Source organism: Panthera tigris, chromosome B1, assembly GCF_018350195.1.
Source record: "Panthera tigris isolate Pti1 chromosome B1, P.tigris_Pti1_mat1.1, whole genome shotgun sequence".
NCBI classification, from domain to species: Eukaryota; Metazoa; Chordata; class Mammalia; order Carnivora; family Felidae; genus Panthera; species Panthera tigris.
This window is the reverse complement of record NC_056663.1, coordinates 63,320,400-63,339,624: the sequence shown is the minus strand read 5'-3', so window position 1 is coordinate 63,339,624 and position 19,225 is coordinate 63,320,400. Positions and strand designations below refer to the sequence as shown.

The 19,225-nt window shown below is 38.5% G+C and overlaps 1 pseudogene; it reads left to right on the top strand.

The window, feature by feature from the left end:
- LOC107179818 overlaps nt 1–8,130 on the top strand; it is a 59,329-nt pseudogene extending 51,199 nt beyond the window's left edge.
- Nucleotides 8,131–19,225: the final 11,095 nt, after the last annotated feature.

Below are 19,225 nucleotides of genomic sequence, written 5' to 3'. Positions count from 1 at the left end.
TTAGAGATTTCAGTGCTAATATCCTTCTTGAAAAAAATCATGTTTCAATGCAGATAAGGAAGAAAGGCAAACTCTTTGCAACAACAAATCTTATTCTTCATTGGGCCCTCATTGTTTCATAAACAATAATACGCACACATTAGGAGGAGAATATCTTGTTGAAACAATAAATGGCCCCTTAGGACCTCAAAGTGCTTTGAGGAAATTGCTATTAATTTTTCTAATCACCCTGTAGCAATAAAAATCTCAATTCACAGAATTAAATTGAGATCTCAAGAGTCAAGTGGCAAATGCATAGTAAAGAGGTCCCCCAGTAGTCTACTTTCTGAAAATATTTTGGTCATTTTCATGAAGGGTTATTATGAAAAATGAATACCAACAGTTCAAAAACTTTGTCAGCTATTCTGAAGAAAAGTTTTCAAAGAAACCAGGCAAGTCTGACTTTCCTTTCAGGATTACTTGAAGAACTGGCTGAGATGGATCAGAGGGGAAAAAATGTGAAAAAAATAAAGCAGAATATGCAAAAAGAAAAAAAGAAGTCTGCTAAGAGCTGGCTGTGTCCTCCTAAAACATAAGTAATAGGTATGATTTCATTCGGAGATGTGGATTCAAAGGATCTTTCATATAAAATTGTTTGGAGTACACCAAAAAGTCTACTCTGATTAAAACTCTTTTCTCCAACAGTTCCTACTGGGATTTATCATTCATTTAGATTAACTCACCAGCTCCTATGATAATCACTCATATCTGGGAGTGGTACCACAATAAGTCACAATTACTGCAAATATTTTAGTGTAAATTAATTCATCTAAGGAAAACTAAACAGACTAGATTTTTTTATTTCAAAGAGTATAGATTCAGAGCATATCTGCTGGGACATCACAATGGTGAGTCCTGAGCAAGCAAGGGACAGAGGACATGTTGTTGATGTAGGACAGAATGCTCAGGCTATAGTTAGACCACTTTCTCTATGCCTCAACTTCCTCCTTGTAAAAGAGGAATGATTCTGTCCTGCTTAGCTCTCAGAGTCACTGTGAAAATCAAATTCAATAATATTCTGAAACACTCAAGTGTTTCATTCAAATATAAAAAAAATAAAGAAAGAATGGGTCCTAGAAGTGTGGCAAGGGTTATAAGGACAAAAAACATTCAGATGGGATAAGAGTAATGATAAAAATAAATGACTACATAGATAAATAACATAAGAAATGTCGGTTACTAAGTTTTGCTTGAAATCACTCCTGGAAAACAGTGTAGATATTTTTTATTCAAGGACATAAAATAAGGATAAAAATAAGACAAGTTGCTGCATGAAATGAAGATTTTCTAACATTTATAAAAAAACCCTGGAGACATGAAAGTCAGTCTCTTTCCTTGATCTCTTCTTAAATAAAAGGCAATTGCTAAAAAAAGAAAAAAAAAGTAGTAGATTTTCAAGCCCTGATGTGCACAGATGCCCATGAGATCTGAAATGAAAAAAAAACAAAACAAAACAAAACCTCTTAAACCATAGTCTTAGATAGATTTCATTATTTATATGTATGTTTGTAAATCCAGATTAAAAAGGTGTAAAAAACACACTGGACTATTAATAGTGTTTCCTTCAGGGAGAAAGGTGAGGCTGGGAAAGCTGGGAAGGAGGACTTTCTTTACACTTTTGTAATATTTGAAAAATCTCTAATCATATATTTTATGACTTTTTAAAAAATAGCATGATAGATATTATGATAGACATATGCAGTTTCTAACCATGGAAGATGGGACCCTCTGAGACTTAATAACTAAGCAGGAATCAGTCAGACAGAATAGCAGAGGAAAGGCACTTACGGCAGAGAATTAGCATGTGCAAAGGCACAGGGGTCTAGGAGGAGGAGAGGTATTCATTATGTGTGGTAGTTTGGTAAAAGCAAATCCTAGGTGGATATGGTAGAAGAGTGGAGGGTGATGGTAGAAGGCTGATCGTGGGGCCTGTGTAAGATGTTAAGGAATTTGAACTGTATTCTGAGCCACTCGGAAGCCATTGATGGATTTGGGGCGGGGGGGGGGGGTGGTTGGGGAGGGTGGATAACATGCTGCAGTTTGTGTTTCAGGGAGATGTCACTGAAAACAGTGTAGACAATGAATGGAGTAGAAGAAAAAACAATTAGGAAACACTATGAGCAAGGAAAGAGTTGTCAACGCTCTTAACTAAAACCATGGAAAGGAATCAAGAAACTATTGGTTATTTGCAACCAATGGAGATGAAAGTGGAGGTGCAGTCAAGAGGTAAGGCTTTAATAATCAGCATTTCCTGGGATGCCTGGGTGGCTCCGTCAGTTAAGCATCTGACTTCACCTCAGGTCATGATCTCGGGTTCGATAGTCCGATTGCTGCATGGGGGTCTGTGCTGAAAGCTCAGAGCCTGTTTTGGATTCTGTGTCTCCCTCTTTCTGCCCCTCTCCTGCTCGCACTTCCCCGCCCCCTTTCAGAAATAAACACTAAAAAATTTTAAAAAAAAGAATCAGCATTTCCCAATTCCATTATTCATGTTCTCCATCACAATCTAAGAAAAACCCACTACTATCTTTTACTCAGTAATTTTTATTGACTCACATTAAGCCTCATGCTAAGCAGAAAAATAATAGGTTTGATACACTGTGCTTTTCTACTACACCTTAATATAAGCACATATAAATTAAAATTAAAATGCATCTAAGTCTTCTTAAATACCAGCAATGAAAACTATACCACACTTTAGGACACATAGGATCAATTGCTTCCATTTCTAAAACCCTATAAGTCTATGCTATTTAACCAAAAGCTTCCTTTGAAATTTGAGCCCCCAGAATGTTATAAGCATTTTGTCCAAGATTTAGCTTAGACTGAGTATGGTCTCCAGATCTAGTAACTCAGAACTGCAAATTCTCAGACCCTACTAAAGCAGAAATTCTTAAGGTACAAGGGACTAATCTATGTTTTAAGAAATTTCCATGTGAATTTGATGCCCCTACCTAAAGTCTGAGAACCACTGCTTTGGGCCATGCACAAGATTTCTCCAGCAAAGAAACTGAGGCAATCAGGAGAATGTAAGTAGGATCATTTCCAACTCAGTGCTCTTACATCTAATAACATCTATTATTCTTTTTTATTATCCAGATCCATACGGTGCCTTTTAGAACCATGCTCAGTTCATTGACAACCATTAAATAGATCAATTGAGGATAATGATGCATTTGTGGTTTTCTAGATCTCTAGTGTACCACTTCTCAAATTCTCATACCACAGTTACTACCTTCATAATTCTGCTCCAACCATGCATCACATATTGTACACACATATTATTTACTTAAAGTTTTTCCTTAAATAAATTCCCTTTTTTATTTTAATAAATTAAAGGACAAATTTATATTACTGCCATCCCCAGAAAGTACCACTTGCTGTGACTAAAAGCTAACTACAAAGAAAAATACAATGTCAGATTCTACCCTTATTTGTCAAAAGTTATGCTCTGATGACATGATACTCTATGTATAAAACCCAAAGACTGCACCAAAAAATTTGCTATAACTAATACATGAACTTATCAAAGTCACAGGATATAAAATCAATGTGTAGAAATCTGTTGCATTTCTATACACCAATAATGAAACAGCAGAAGAAGAAATCAAGGAATCAATCCCATTTGCAATTGCCCCAATAACAATTAGATACCTAGGAATAAACCTAACTAAAGAGGGAAAAGATCTGTACTCTAAAAACTGTAGAACACTTATGAAAAAAATTGAAGAAGACACAAAGAAATGGAAAAGCATTTCATGCTCATGGATTGGAAGAACATTGTCAAAATATCTATACTACCCAGAGCAATCTATACATTAATGCAATCCCTTTCAAAATACCACCAGCATTTTTTACAGAGCTAGAACAAACAATCCGAAAATTTGTATGGAACCACAAAAGACCCCAAATAGCCAAAGCAATCCTGAAAAAAAAAGCAAAGCTGGAAGTATCATAATTCCAGATTTCAAGCTATATTATAGAGCTGTAGTCATCAAGACAGTATGGTACAAGTGCAAAAGCAGACACATAGAAACCCAGAAATGGACCCACAACCATATGGGCAACAAATCTTCAAAAAAGCAGGAAAGAATATCCAAAGGAAAAAAGACAGTCTTTTCAACTAATGATGTTGGGAAAACTGGATGGCGACATGCAGAAGAATGAAACTGAACCACTTACTTACACCATACACAAAAATAAACTCAAAATGGATGAATGACCTAAATGTGAGATAGGAAACCATCAAAATCCTAGAGGAGAACACAGGCAGCAACCTCTTTAACCTCAGCCGCAGCAATTTCTTACTACCAAACACAAGGGAAACTAAAGCAAACATGAACTATCAGGACCTCATCAAGATAAAAGCTTCTGCACAGTGAATTAAACAATCAACAAAACTAAAAGGCAGCCTATGGAGTGGGAGAAGATATTTGCAAATGGCACATCTGATAAAGGGTTAATATCCAAAATCTATAAAGAACATATCAATTTCAACACCCCAAAAAACAAATAATCCAGGTAAGAAATGGGCGGAAGACATAAATAGATACTTTTCCAAAGACATCCAGATGGCTAATAGACACATGAAAAGATGCTCAATATCATTCATCATTAGGGAAATATAAATCAAAACCATGGTGAGATATCACTTCATACCTGTCAGAATGTCTAAAATTTATAACACAAGAAACAACAGATGTTGGTGAGGATGTGGTGAAAGGAGAAGCCTCTTGCCCTGCTGATGTGAATGCAAACTGGTACAGCCACTCTAAAGAACAGTATGGAGGATCCTCAAGAGACTAAAAATAGAACTACCCTACAATCCAGCAATTGCACGATTAGGTATTTACCCAAAGGATACAAAAACCCAGATGGAAGGGGTACATGCACCCCAATGTTTAACAGCCTTATCGACAATAGCAAAACTATGGAGAAAGCTCAAATGTCCATCGAATGATGAATGGATAAAGAAGATGTGATATTTATACAATGAGATCTTACTCAGCCATCAAAAAGAATGAAATCTTGCTATTTGCAATGACATGGTTGAAGCTAGAGTGTATCATGCTAAGCAAAATTAGTCAACTGGAGAAAGACAAGTACCATGTGATTTCACTCATATGTGGAATTAAAGAAACAAAACAGATGAACATGTGAAGGGGGTGGAAAGAAGAGCAGGAAACAAACCACAAGTGACTTGTAACAATAGAGAACAAACTGAAGATTGTTGGAGGGGAGGTGAGTGCAGGATGGGCTAAATGGGTGATGGGTATTAAGGAAGGCACCTGTGATGGGCCCTGGGTGTTGTATATAAGTGATGAATCACTGACTTCTACTCTGGAAACCAGTATCGCACTGTATGCTAACTAAAATTTAAATTAAAAATAAAATAAAATAAAACAGGACCAAAAAAAAAAAAAAAAGGAAAGAAAGAAATTGCCTGATTATTGTTAGTTAAGTAATTTGCCTGATAGATCCCCGAAATCCTCAAAAACAAAAAAAAAAAAAAAAAAAAGAAAAAGAAAAAGAAAAAGAAAAAGAAAAAGAAAGAAACAAACCATATTTTAAGTTTTATTTACCTAAAAATAAATTTGCTCATAAGGACTGCATTCCTTTATTACCAAGGATGGTTAGCCTATATTAGAAGAGTGTTCAAGTTTCATACCTAACTTGATGTACTCTGGATAGAAAAAGCATTAAAATGGATTTAAGGTTTTCAACATGTGATTCAGTATTAGTTACCTATATGAGCATGAACCCCCCCAAATCATTCCATTCTGGCAGTGATTCCTATCCCATACTTCAGGAAATGCTAGTTTAAACCATAAGTACAAGCTAGATAAACTCTGAGAATGCAGATTTAGAACAGGAAAGTTCTAAAAATAAAACCTTCATATTTAAGAAGTGAACCAAAAAAAAAAGCCAACAAGGGTGACTAGAACCTGGCCTGAACTGAGAAGCAGGACCTAAAAGGGCCAGAGAAAAGCTAGACACAGAATTGCCACTGAACCCAGGAGAGAAGGAATTTAGGAAAAGAAAGCACCAGCAAGAATGAATGATCTAGCACAAACATCTGCCTTCCAACCAACCCTAAACCCAAACAATGACATAAATAATTTTATTTTGTAAAAATCCATGTATTTTGTAAAAGTACTACCAATGGAACAGGAATTTTAAGAAATTCCTGAAAGAGATAATTCCTTTTCCTTTCTCTCTCTTCCAGCTATCACAGCTGCCACAAGGAAAGAAGGCTAAAGGGAAGAAGGCGGTCTTGGACCCTGCTGTCAGGAAGAAGCCAGAGGCCAAAAAAAGGTGGTCGGTCCCTTGTTAAAACAAGGGACAGGACATCCAGCCTCAAAGGGACTTCACTCTGTGAAATGTCCCCTCTGTATCTGGTTGCAATGGCAAAGGCTCTTCCCTTTAAACATCTGAAAATTCCTTCTGTCATTAACCAGTTCACCTAGGCCTTGGACCACCAAACAGTTATTCAATTGCTTAAGTTCATCCACAGATTCAGACCAGAGACCAAGCAAGAGAAGAAGCAGGAAATTTTGGCCTGAATTGAGAACAAAGTTGCTAGCAAAGGGGATGACCCCATTAAGAGGCCACCTGTTCTTCAAGTGGGGGTTAATACTGTCCCCACCTTAATGGAAAAGAAGTCTCAGCTGATAGTGATTTTACATTCTGTGGACCCCACTGAGCTGGTTGTCTTCCTGTCTGCCCTGTGTCATAAGGTGGGTGTTCCCCATTGCATTATCAAGAGGAAGGCCAAGCTGGGCATCTGGTCCACAGGAAAACCTCACACAGGTTCACTCAGAAGACAAAGGAGGTCTGTCCAAGCAGGTGGAAGCTATGAGGACCAATGACAATGACATATATGATGAGATCCACCATCTCTGGGGAGGCATCGTCCTGGGTCCAAAGTCAGTGGCTTGTGTTGCTGAGCTGGAAAAGGCAAAGGCTAAAGAACTGGCACCAAATCAGGCTAAGCGTGCACTGCTGAGTCGTCCATACGTAAAGGTAATATGAGTTCATTTTCAGCCAGTATTGGAAGGAAGGAAGGAAGGAAGGAAGGAAGGAAGGAAGGAAGGAAGGAAAAGAGAGAGAGAAAGAAAGAAAGAAAGAAAGAAAGAAAGAAAGAAAGAAAGAAAGAAAAAGAGAGAAAGAAGGAGAGAAAGAAGGAGAGAAAGAAAGAGGAAGGAAGGAAGGAAGGAAGGAAGGAAGGAAGGAAGGAAGAAGGAAGGAAGGGAAAGAGAGAGAGACAGACAAAGAGAAAGAAAGAAAGAAAGAAAGAAAGAAAGAGAAAGGAAGGAAGGAAGAAAGAGAAAAAGAAAGAGAGAAAGAAGGAGAGAAAGAAAGAGGAAGAAAGGAAGGAAGGAAGGAAGGGAAAGAGAGAGAGAGACAAAGAAAGAAAGAAAGAAAGAAAGAAAGAAAGATTCCTGAAAGAAAACAGATGACACCAAATGATACATGGAGAAACAAAACCACATGCACGTGTACGCTGAAAGAGGTCCAACAGGTTTAATGATGGTTAATGGCTTTATCAAGGTTTTACCAGGGATTATTTCAACATAGAAAGTCGTACAGACACCTCCTTTGCTCATCTACGTTATAGTAAAAATTAACTACATTATTTACATTGTAATAAAAGTTCCATAATAACTAAACAGTATTTGTGATACCAAACAATATATTTTAGTTAAATGGGTGTATTCATTGTCTATTACTGAGTATCAAATTATCCGACAATATGGCCTGTTAAAACAACACCCATTTATTACACCACAGTCTCTGTAGGTCAGGAATCTGGGCGTGACCGAGTCCTCATTGCTTCATGGTCTCTCACAAAGCTGCAGTGAAAGTGTTGGCTCAGTGAATGCAATCTCATCTGTGGGCTCTCCTGGGGAAGCATGTCACTCAGTAGTTGTTGGAAGCGTTCAGCTCTTCATTGGCTGTTGGGCGGAGGACCTCAATTCATCGATTGTTCTTTGTCTGGATGTGGCCCTCAGTTTCTTGCCTCGGGGCTTCTCCAACACAGCAACTTGCTTTATCAACACACAAGCCAAAAGAGCAATAGAGGGAGCCTGCTAGCAAGAAAAAAGTCCCAATATTTCATAATCTAATCATTGAAGTGACATTCCCTCAATGTTGCCATAAATAACAGAAGGCAGGGATCATTGGCAGACACTGCAGAAGCTGCCTTACCCAGAAGAGTCCTTCTCACCCAAATAATTACATTTAGTTCTAGATAGACACTAAAATTATATCTAAGCTTTTCATTTTACAGATGAGAAAACTGAGACACAGGGTGATTGTATAACTCACTCAAGTCTAGTCTAAAGTGAGAACCAAGGTCTGCTTAGCCCGTTTTACTGTTTTTTTCACCCTACACCATAGCTGCTGCTTTTTTTTTTTTTTTAATGTTTATTCATTTTGGAAGAGAGAGAAAGAAAGCAGGGGAGGGGCAGAGAGAGAATCCCAAGCAGACTCCGAACTGTCAGCCCAGAGCCAGACACAGGGCTCAAACTTACCAACCCTGAGATCATGACCTGAGCTGAAATCAAGAAGTTGGATGCTTAACTGACTGAACCACCCAGGCACCCCTTACTGTTTCTAAAGCCTAGGACAAGTGCCATATCTCAACTGCTCCAGCCTGTTGACAACCCTCTCTCTGAAGGGTAACATGAATTCTCTATGTCACTTCCATGGTAGTTAACCAAACAATACCTGAATGACTGTTTTTTTTTAATTTTTTTTTAACGTTTATTCATTTTGGGGAGAGAGAGAGAGAGAGAGTGTGTGTGTGTGTGTGTGTGTGTGTGTGTGAGTGGGGGAGGGGCAGAGAGAGAGAGAGAGAGAGAGACATAGAATCCAAAGCAGGCTCCAGGTTCCAAGCAGTCAGAGCCGGACACGGGGCTCAAACCCATGAACCATGAGACCATGACCTGAGCCAAAGTCAGATGCTTAACCGACTGACCCACCCAGGTGCACCTACCTGAATGACTGTCTAATGTTCTAGAGTAGCTACCTTAGCTCCCCCTAAAACCTCTTCTAAGAAGGAACTATGTTTCATGCATCCTCTTGTCCCTTGTAAAGGAAATTCTAGAAGCCTCCTACCCACAAAAGGAACTTAGTGAAACGTATGTTGACTGACAAAACTTAAAAACTGCAAGAAAGCATAAATGTTAGAGAAGGAGAAATTGTATAATTTGCTTTTGACAGTCATATAACATCCTCAAATTCTCAAATAAAAATTTCCTTAAGTAATTTTTTATGGGATAATGTAAGGTCAATGAATTAATAAGAGCAAGGGTCAGCACGGTCCATCTAGTAAAGTTCAATATGAGGAAACGTAAAGACAAATTAATTCCCACCTCTCAGCCCCTGGCCCTCGGGTGGTTAGCATTTTCACTCATTGAGTTCTGTGTTTGCATGAGGAGATTTGCAGGCTACATTATAAGAGTGTAAAAGATATATAACTGACAGAGAAATACTAGGAAGGTGCATACCATTGAAAATGTATACAAAACATTCAACACTTGAGAGGAGAAAAATTACAATTTCTTCTATTCCTATACCAGTGCCCTAATCCACTTTCCTTTCCTCTATATGAAATAAATAGATCCCCAAATAAACTGGAGGATAAAACCAGCACTTAACAAACTCCTCAAAACCAATAGCTGCACATTTCATCCAAGTCATATGAATTCCTCCACTTTGTAAACCTTAAGAGACAACAAGAGGGGCGCCTGGGTGGCTCAGTCGGTTGAGCGGCCGACTTTGGCTCAGGTCATGATCTCGCGGTCCGTGAGTTCGAGCCCCACGTCAGGCTCTGTGCTGACAGCTCAGAGCCTGGAGCCTGTTTCAGATTCTGTGTCTCCCTCTCTCTGACCCTCCCCCGTTCATGCTTTGTCTCTCTCTGTCTCAAAAATAAATAAACGTTAAAAAAAAATTAAAAAAAAAAAGAGACAACAAGAAACTATGAAGATGACCTGTTTCACTTTTTTGAGACATTCTGGGTAAAATAAAGTATAATGTATGGTTTCCTCAAAATTCAAAGAGTAAGGAAATATTCTAACCGGTAGAGTAGTTCTACTAAACACTGGTATAGAAAACAATCCTGAAGCAATTGCTTGTTTCTATCAAGACAGGTGATTGTAACATGTGTGCAGATGAATTGAGGGGACAGCAATGTAGCTGTATATAATCAATTAATTCTAGCAATGCTATTGACAGAAAATTCCAGAAACACACCAGTGAAGTACCTGCAGTCTTTACGATGTTTCTACTTTTCTTTTCTTTTTTTTTTTTTTAATTTTTTTTTTCCAACGTTTTTTATTTATTTTTGGGACAGAGAGAGACAGCGCATGAACGGGGGAGGGGCAGAGAGAGAGGGAGACACAGAATTGGAAACAGGCTCCAGGCTCCGAGCCATCAGCCCAGAGCCCGACGCGGGGCTCAAACTCACGGACCGCGAGATCGTGACCTGGCTGAAGTCGGACGCTTAACCGACTGCGCCACCCAGGCGCCCCTATTTCTACTTTTCTAAAAATATTTCACATTTGTCCCCACAATCTTATCAAAGGGAGTCAGGAATTTTACTCAAAGCTGTGAACTGGGTCTTATATGCTCTGTAAGATTTAAACAGATCAGGTTCTTATTTCCTACATGAATACATTTATGATAAGCAAGTCTTTGATTAGCTGTTGGCTGTGCAAAGACCAGACACACCCTTCCGCACCTTGGATTGATATGCACTGAAACATCCCTAACATTTTGAATTATTTATTTTAGGAGGGCTTAAGCCAAAAGACTGGGAAAATATTATCAATGCCAAGCCCTTCTCTTCCCCCAGAAGGCTTGTCTCTTGCCTCTTACAACAAAGTAAAGAAGATTCTAGTTTTCCTTACCAGAATCTTTTTAGGTGCCTAAGGCAGGGCAGATGGGAGGTGGAAAGAGAATATAAACTGTTTTGGAGTTCCTTCACATGAAGAAAAAAAAAGTTGTATCAAGATTTAAATACTCCTGCCTCAACAAACACAAATAACCAAGCAAAAGCTAGCTTACAAAAAATTCAAATTGCTGCCCTGGAGGAAAAAAGCTCAAACTAACAGATGCTCAGTTATTTTAGCAATCTTTTAGAATATTGGGATTTAATAGCAGTTTATTATCTGCACCAATAACAACAAAAATGATGGGACTATAGGTCTAGGCATTGAAACAAAATTATCCCTACTACATTATCTATAATATGACAATTGTGAAGAGCCCATCAAGACTAAATAAGAAATGTTTTCTAATGAATGTTGCTATTGTGTTAAATGAGATTAATATGGGCCTTGAATTTTAGAAACATTGAATTAAGCAGCAGGTAATGAAAAGTGATTATCCCAATTAAGCAAAAAAAAAAAAAAAAAAAAAAATACATACAATGGCCCTCTTCGTCACCAGAGATGCCCCTTTGCGTAGCATCAAACTTCCTCCTATGTGAACTCCGAGCTACCCTTTAGAGAGACCAGGATTTTGCTAAATAACCTGTATAACATCCAATAACGGTTTCTCCTCTATTCTGCAAACCAAAGAAAGAAATGGGATAACATTCTCTAATGATAATGCCATGAGTTCTTCAGAAGAAAGATTGTACAGAGGTATACCAATCTTAAAGAAATCAGATATGTGGGTTTGGGAGACTCAAAACACAGTCTCCTCAAAGATAGGCATTGAGCTCTGGCTCTGGCCGTCATGGGGACAAAGACTTAGGGTATGTTTGGGACAGGATGATATGCACATACCCTAGCTCATGCAGAATGAAGTTTACAAAGGATCATGAAAATGGGCTCCCCTGCTTCTTATTTCATTTGCATCAGTGAAATCACTGAAATCCCTCCTCAAGATCTCAACAGAATCATAATATCAGGGAAAAAGTGCCTTTGGGTAAATCTCCCAGGGAAATTAAGACGTAGAGCCATTAAATAGAAATGATACATATTTTATTTTGGCACCTGACCTTTTTATGTGGTTAATACATAAAAATAGCCCTAGAACATTTTTTCTTTTTCTTTTTCTTTTTTTCTAAGACAATCACTAAAGTTTTCTAGGTCTTGTATGTGTCAGACACTGTGCTAAGTGCTTCGACATTTGACATGTTACCCAATTTAATCCTCGTAACCCTGTATAGTAGTGTTTTATTTAATTTTATAAGTGAAAAAAAACTTAACCTCAGAAAAAAACAAAAGACAGAAGGTTGTTGATCATTTCTTGAGTAGGGTACAAATAAGACACGAGTTTATGATCATTAACATCTATAAAAAGCCATTCTAAATATAAATAAAATAAAGATTTGTTTTTATTTTTCACAAGATTATGACTAGTGGAAAGTGTCCTTCTAAGCAGCAGGCTGCCCAATTCAGAGGTAACTTGTCACAGTTTCGGCATCCTCTGATGACAGTTCTTATGACTCAGTTCCTTGGATCTCTCTGTAATTCCTAGTGGTTAAATGGAGCTCGTTCCTTGCATTAAATAGTCTGAGTTTGAATCCTAACTGTATGTTTGGGGTGAATACTAGCAATAGACTGGCTGTATTCCCTTAGGCATATTAGTCAACTTGAGAATTTGTAATGGGTTATTTAAAGAGGTCGGGGTAGGATGGTATCTATCTACATGGGGCAGTTTAGGTACAGCCTGAAATCCTTCTGCAAACTGACAAGGGAGCAATATGTAGACAGCTAATATTAAAAGGACCCTCAGGGACAAGATAGGCCACTGTCGTACCTCCTTCATACAGGTTGCATGCAAGACTCCCTCAGCAAAGAATCAATGATTTGGTTTCCAAAATTGCCCAAGTCTTTAATCGAAATCTCCCGAACTATTCCTGTGTCATTCCTCTATCTTCCCACCAGGGGGCAGGGTAGAGGCGACCCTAGTCAAGCATAATCTCATTTTCTACTTCCTCATTCATTCTACTTCCAGGTGTAAATTGTTCCTTAAATGGTTTAGGTTTTCCCTTTTGAATCTCAAAGCCCTGTATTGAAAGTCAAGGAAACTGAACACTGACTCTTTCTAGTTCTTTTTATTCCTTTTACAATATTCCTACTTCTTGGGGCAATATGGAAGTCTCTGATTAACCAGGGGGAAAGAAGTTAGAGGAAAGAACCGCTTAACAAATAATATCTCAAGATACAATCTCAAGAATAGACTGAAATTTATGTCTGAAGTTAGAGTTATTTCTAACATTATTTATATGGGCAACAAAAACAAAAGTGCCAGATTCACTTAATAACGATCGTTTTGTTTACAGCTACTCCCTTGCAGTTTCCTTTCCTCTCCCCTGTGATTTTGCCCATTAGTGTAGTCCAAAGCTACGCCTCTGAAATGAGGCATTGACATTTGCTCCTATGGCAGCAGAAATTCAAGCAATTGAATGATACTGATTCTCAGGACAGGCCTTACTATCATGACCTCCTTCTACTCCCATAACCACAATCACCCACCACCACTGCCCCTTGTTCATATTTAACATTTTTTACAAATGTTCCTCCCGTCTCTCACGCCTGTATCAAATGATAATGGGAAATCTGTCTTATAAACCGAATGCAAGTAAGCTCTAAATTCCAGGATGAGAAATTGCCTCAAATAATGAAAATAAGAGCATTCACATATAGAATGGAGTGTTAGAAGTATATTATAATGCATAAAATATTCTTCTGTTATTGCTGCTGGAAATTACTGTTTACAAAGCACCTTCCCATGTACTATTTGGTTAAATGTAACAGCTTAATATCTCTTTCAAAAGAAGTATCCCAATGAAAGGAAATGTTAGTGGTTTGTAATTTTTTTTTAATGTTTATTTATTTTGAGAGAGAGAGAGAGCGCGCGCAAGCGGGGAAGGGGAGAGAGACACAGAATCTGAAGCAGGCTCTGGGCTCCACGCTGTCGGCACACAGAGGCGGGGATCTAATCCACAAATTGTGAGATCATGACCTCGGCGGAAGTTGGATGCTCAACTGACCCAGCCCCTAGGCGCCCCTAGTGGTTTGTAATCTTAAAGAGAGCTGGCCTTTCTCATGCTGAATGCTCACGAAAGCAGACATGCCCGGCTGGACTTTCACCTAGTAAGAGAGCCGCATGCTCAGTTTGGAGAAAGTAGGCTGCTGGAGGTTTGTAGAATGATATGGCAATCCTTTAAATGCAGTTATGTGTCTCTTTTTCGCCTGGCCTAAATGTTCCCATTATTTCTGTGATATAATTCAACCAACTAGGCACCTTAAATTTTTCAACATTTTTTCCTTTTGAAGTTCCATCGCTGGAGCTGCCAAATCAGTCTTTCCCTGCTGTTGACGGCCTGTGGCACAATGAACGTCACTACATGCCCCTTCCCATTTGTCAGCAATGGCAGAAACGTCCATGGTACCTGTGAAGGCCAAGTGATTGCCAAGTAATTAGCAAGGGCTGACGTCAGTTAGGCAACATCTCCTTCCGTAGGTTTCCATAAAGCAAGACTTGTGACAACTTTCTTGGAGTCTTAAAAATCAGAATTATTTAAGTAGATAATACCAAAGCAGAAAAAGCCTCTGAGTCTTTTTCCCACCAGAATATGGTGGCAACATGGCATTAAGGTTCAGGTCATGATACATAAAACAACAGTTACGTCATGTGGTTAATATACTATGACTTGCTAAAGTATAAAAACACCTCTGTCATTTCCCTTTGTCACTTACGCACCATCCACAGGATCAAAGGAAAAAAATAACTTCACCAGTGAGATGCTAAACTATAGAAATAGACATCGTCTTAGCCAAGGAAGCCCGGTTACACCAGGTAGATATGAAAAGGTCAACAGACAGCACCATCCATGGACAGCTTTTTGATAACAAAATGGTGATAGGAAAGGTGGGTTTTAATAATTCTGATAAAGATGCTGATGATGTAAATTAGGATGACAGCAAAGGAAAGCAGCACTTCTGGTCCTCTCCACTAATTCATGTCCATCACGTCCTTTAAAACTCAGTTCAAGTGCTATCCTTCAACCCAGCCACCTACATTAGTCTTTAAGGTTTTGCTTTTCCTCACCCACGTATTCTATTTCTTTTCCCCCTTTTGCATCAGCAATTTCACTTTATAATTTTTCTAAAATTATTTCAGCTCTGCATGTGTTGGTTTCCTATCTGCTAACAAACAGAAACTGTGACTAATATTTTTTTTTAATCCTACCAATTAAACCTGGTTCAGATGTTTGATGCACCATAGGTACTGCTAAGTAATGAAATTCAAGTTTGCAAACATATACATAGGGAATACCTATTTGACGTGAATGACAACAGGGTGGGGAAAATGCGAAGATGAATAAGACATGGCCTTGCCTTGCACTCATGAAACTTAACATGTAGTAGATAAGAGAGACTTGTGAACAATTAGCAATAATAAAGGTAAAATGTCATAATTGCTCACGTAAGTAGCTAAGGTATGCATTAATGCTTCAAAAGATGTAATAAGACATTTGCAACTCCTTCACACTTAGAAAGCCAAGAAAAACTTGAACGAGGTCAAGTTTCTCTGGAGGATAAACAGGAGAGGAGTGCATACCAGACTGAGCTTGAACAAGTACATGGGAGCCAAGAGTGCAAATTACACTAATCAAGAAGTATAACATGGCTACGCACTATCTGAGTGGGGGGTGGGGATGTAGAAGGTTGGAATTTTAGTGGAATCGCCATGGAAGATGTTGGAATCCATACTAAATAGCTGGACTTTATCCTGCCACTCTCCATTCCCCCAAACTGTTATCCAAGGAATTCTAGTCCCAAAAGATTTTCTGTTATTAGACAGGTGTGTGGCCAGAAGTTTGGGGGGAGATATGCATACTCTGCTACTCTCTCGAATATTCTTTATGCACATTAGTATGCTAAAATTTGAGAGAAGTCTGAGAGTAAGAAAGATTCTTAGTACTGTTAACTCACAGCTTCTCAAGCTCTATAATTCCCTCAATTATTTTTCAGTGACATTTATTAACACCTTGTAGATCTAAGTTTCAAGAGAATATGGCTTGTGAAATGCCACTAGGCAAACAGGATCAATTATTTACCTGGATGGAAGTAAGTGATGGGGCCTGCCCCATTTTTATAAATTCTCAGATTGCACATTTCAAAAAAGGAATTTCAAGCAACATAGAATTATTAGTGAGCTCCCTGGAACATAGCCACCAACATATCAGTCTTGAAAGGGGGAACTAGGGTAAGTTAGTATGACTCTTTTTCTTTTTGGTCATGATAAAATATATACAATATAAAGTTTGCCACTTTAACCATCTTTAAGTGTAAGTTTCAGTGACATAAACTACATTTACATTGTTGTGTGGCCATCGCCACTAGCCATTTTGAGAAATTTTCCATCGTCCCATAGAATGATCTGGAACTCTGTATCCATTAAACAATCCCCATTCCCCCTCACCCACCCCAGCCCCTGGTAACCACTATTCTACTTTCTGTCTTTATGAATTTGACTATACTAAGTAACTTCTGCAAATGAAAAAACTCATTATTTGTCCTTTTATGTCTGACTTGGTTCACTTAGTATGTTGTTGGGATAACTCATTTATTTTTTATTTTTTATTTTTTGAGAGAGAAAGAGCAAGCAAGGGAGGGACAGAGAGAGAGGGAGAGAGAGAGGATCCCAAGCAGGCTCCACACAGACAGTAGAAATACTGACAGTTCTCACATTCACAATCCGAACCGTGATACCATGACCTGAGCCAAAACCAAGAGTTGGGTGCTTAACCAACTGAGCCACCCAGGGGCCCCAGGGATGACTCATTTTTTAAAAGAGATAGTCTGACTGTGGTTCCTGAGTGGCTTAGTCAGTTAAGTGTCCAACTCTTAATTTCAGCTCAGGTCATGATCTTATGCTTTGTGAGATCAAGCCCCATGTCAGGCAGAGCCTGCTTGGGATTCTCTCTCTCCCTCTCACTCTCTGCCCCTCTCCCACTTGTGCTCTGTGTCTCAAAATAAATAAACTTTAAAAAATAAAATAAAAAGAGATGATCTGAGGTCTATGAAAAAAATAAAACAAAAAACACACAAAGAACCACATGCTCCAACAGGTCCTAGTAAGAATTACCGGCAAAAAAAAGTCAAGCAATACACATCTAAATGCAAAGCACTGAAGGATATAAAGGAATCAGACCTTTCCTCAAGAGGGCAACCCTCTAATATAAAGGGCAGAAGTGTAAAGAGCTTAAGATACATCTTACCCTGTTATGTAAATCCATGGGAGCGTGTGTCAATCCCTGTCATTTTCTAGAGACTGATCAACATTATCTAGGCCTTCAAAGGCTTTGCTTATGTTTAAATATTCAGAGTCCCTCAAACGTAGCCATTGAAGCTACTGTACTGGATCTACCATAAACAGAGTATAGACTGAGGATCATGCTTTCATTTGTCCCATATGGTTACCTTTCAAGTCATAAACAGCAGAACAAAGCCATTGAACATCTGATTAGCACTCAGATATCAAAGGCAAAACATGACTATTTTGCTGCCCTGGGAAATTCTCTCAGGGAAACAAAACAGAAAAATTAAGTGTACTCGTGGTAAGGAAAGAAAGCTGAGAAAAAGGGAAAGTATTATGGTTTATCTTTTTTATCTTTTCCATGTCTCCTAAAATCATATTGGTGTAAGCCCAAATCCTGTATACCTACACAATTGCGAGATTATTCCTGAAGTCTTTCACCTTGGCCCTAACACCCTAGATCCCAGGGCCCAGTTCTCCCCGATGAAACCATCTCCCTCACAGGGCTGCCAAATTGTCTTCCCACTAAAGCATCAAACCTTTGGTTTTCCCTCTTTGCTGCAAAATCTCTAATTCTTTAGTGGGTCCCCATTGTCTAACAGTTAAGTTCAACATTCATAATTCTCCATCATTCAACTTTTTTTTTGGCCAGGTCAAACACCTGGAAATCAGCAATGCCTTCTCTACTTTTGGAAAACCACTCTGTCAGTGTGTATCATAAACTGCTCCTTAATGTAGATATTTATATTTGTGACCTTTGGAAAGATAACCAAGTTAAGGAAAAGGCTTTGGAGACTCCATGCTGACATTCACATCCAACTTCCTTCCTGTGTGACCCAGGCCTCATTGTTTAATATCTCTGTGCCTCAGTTTCCTCAGCAAAAGAACAGGTAACTAACAATGTCAATGTGGCTGGATGTGGATATAGATTACATGAAGTCACGTGGGTGAGGCTCTTAGAACAGTGCCAGACACTGTTAGCACTGCATGGTCTGTGCTAATTAGTACTGAGGATCACACACAGTACAATATAGATCACTCAAACATGTCTTCTGGATGAAAAACCAATGGAAATTCAATAATAATGTGGCTGAATGGAAGATTCTTGTGTTCAACACAGGATACCTGTTGAAATGGAAAATTTCCAAACTATTTAGTCATGTCTATCATTTTTATGAATTATGAAAGGAAATAAAATTCTAATCTGCTCACTTTTTGCTCCTAATAATAAAAGTGAATCAAACAAAAGAAGAAAGAAAAAAAGATTGATGGGAAAGGTCAACTGTCTGTAGAAATCTCTTGTTTACTTGCATTCTTATGCAAACCCCACATAGTGTCTCCGCAAATGCTTGCATCGCAGAATTATGAACAGTACTCATCAGAGATCAATCACTCTGCTTCCTCACCATAGATGAAGTCTGGTTTCTCCCTGGAGATACAGTGTCCCCTCTTAAACTCTTCCAGTGAAAGTAGATCCCTAAGGCATTAAACAATAAAAAAAGGATTGCATACATTTCAGTGCTAAAATTCAGCAAGCAATCACCTTCTCTTACCCATCTCTGGATTTTGTAATATTTGTTGTTTTGGTTAATTGTGCTGTTTTAAGTTCTTTTTATGAATTTATGTTAACCTCTTCCATTATGGTTGCTCTCATCCACTGACCTCCAGAATCCTGTGTCACCTTTCTGGATTTTCTTAAGTATATCTTTAACCAGTCCTTGTATTTAACTCTTGGGCCTTCATTAATGTACTTGAAACTACCATGGGGACTGGGAAACAGAGAAAAGTGATCTGCAGAAACAAAAGGAGAATAAAATATATGCACAGAGGGGTTTCACGGGTCTCTACAGCACTCCAGTTCATGCTGGCCCTCCAAAGGCCATGCAGAATGCCTGCTCTTAAA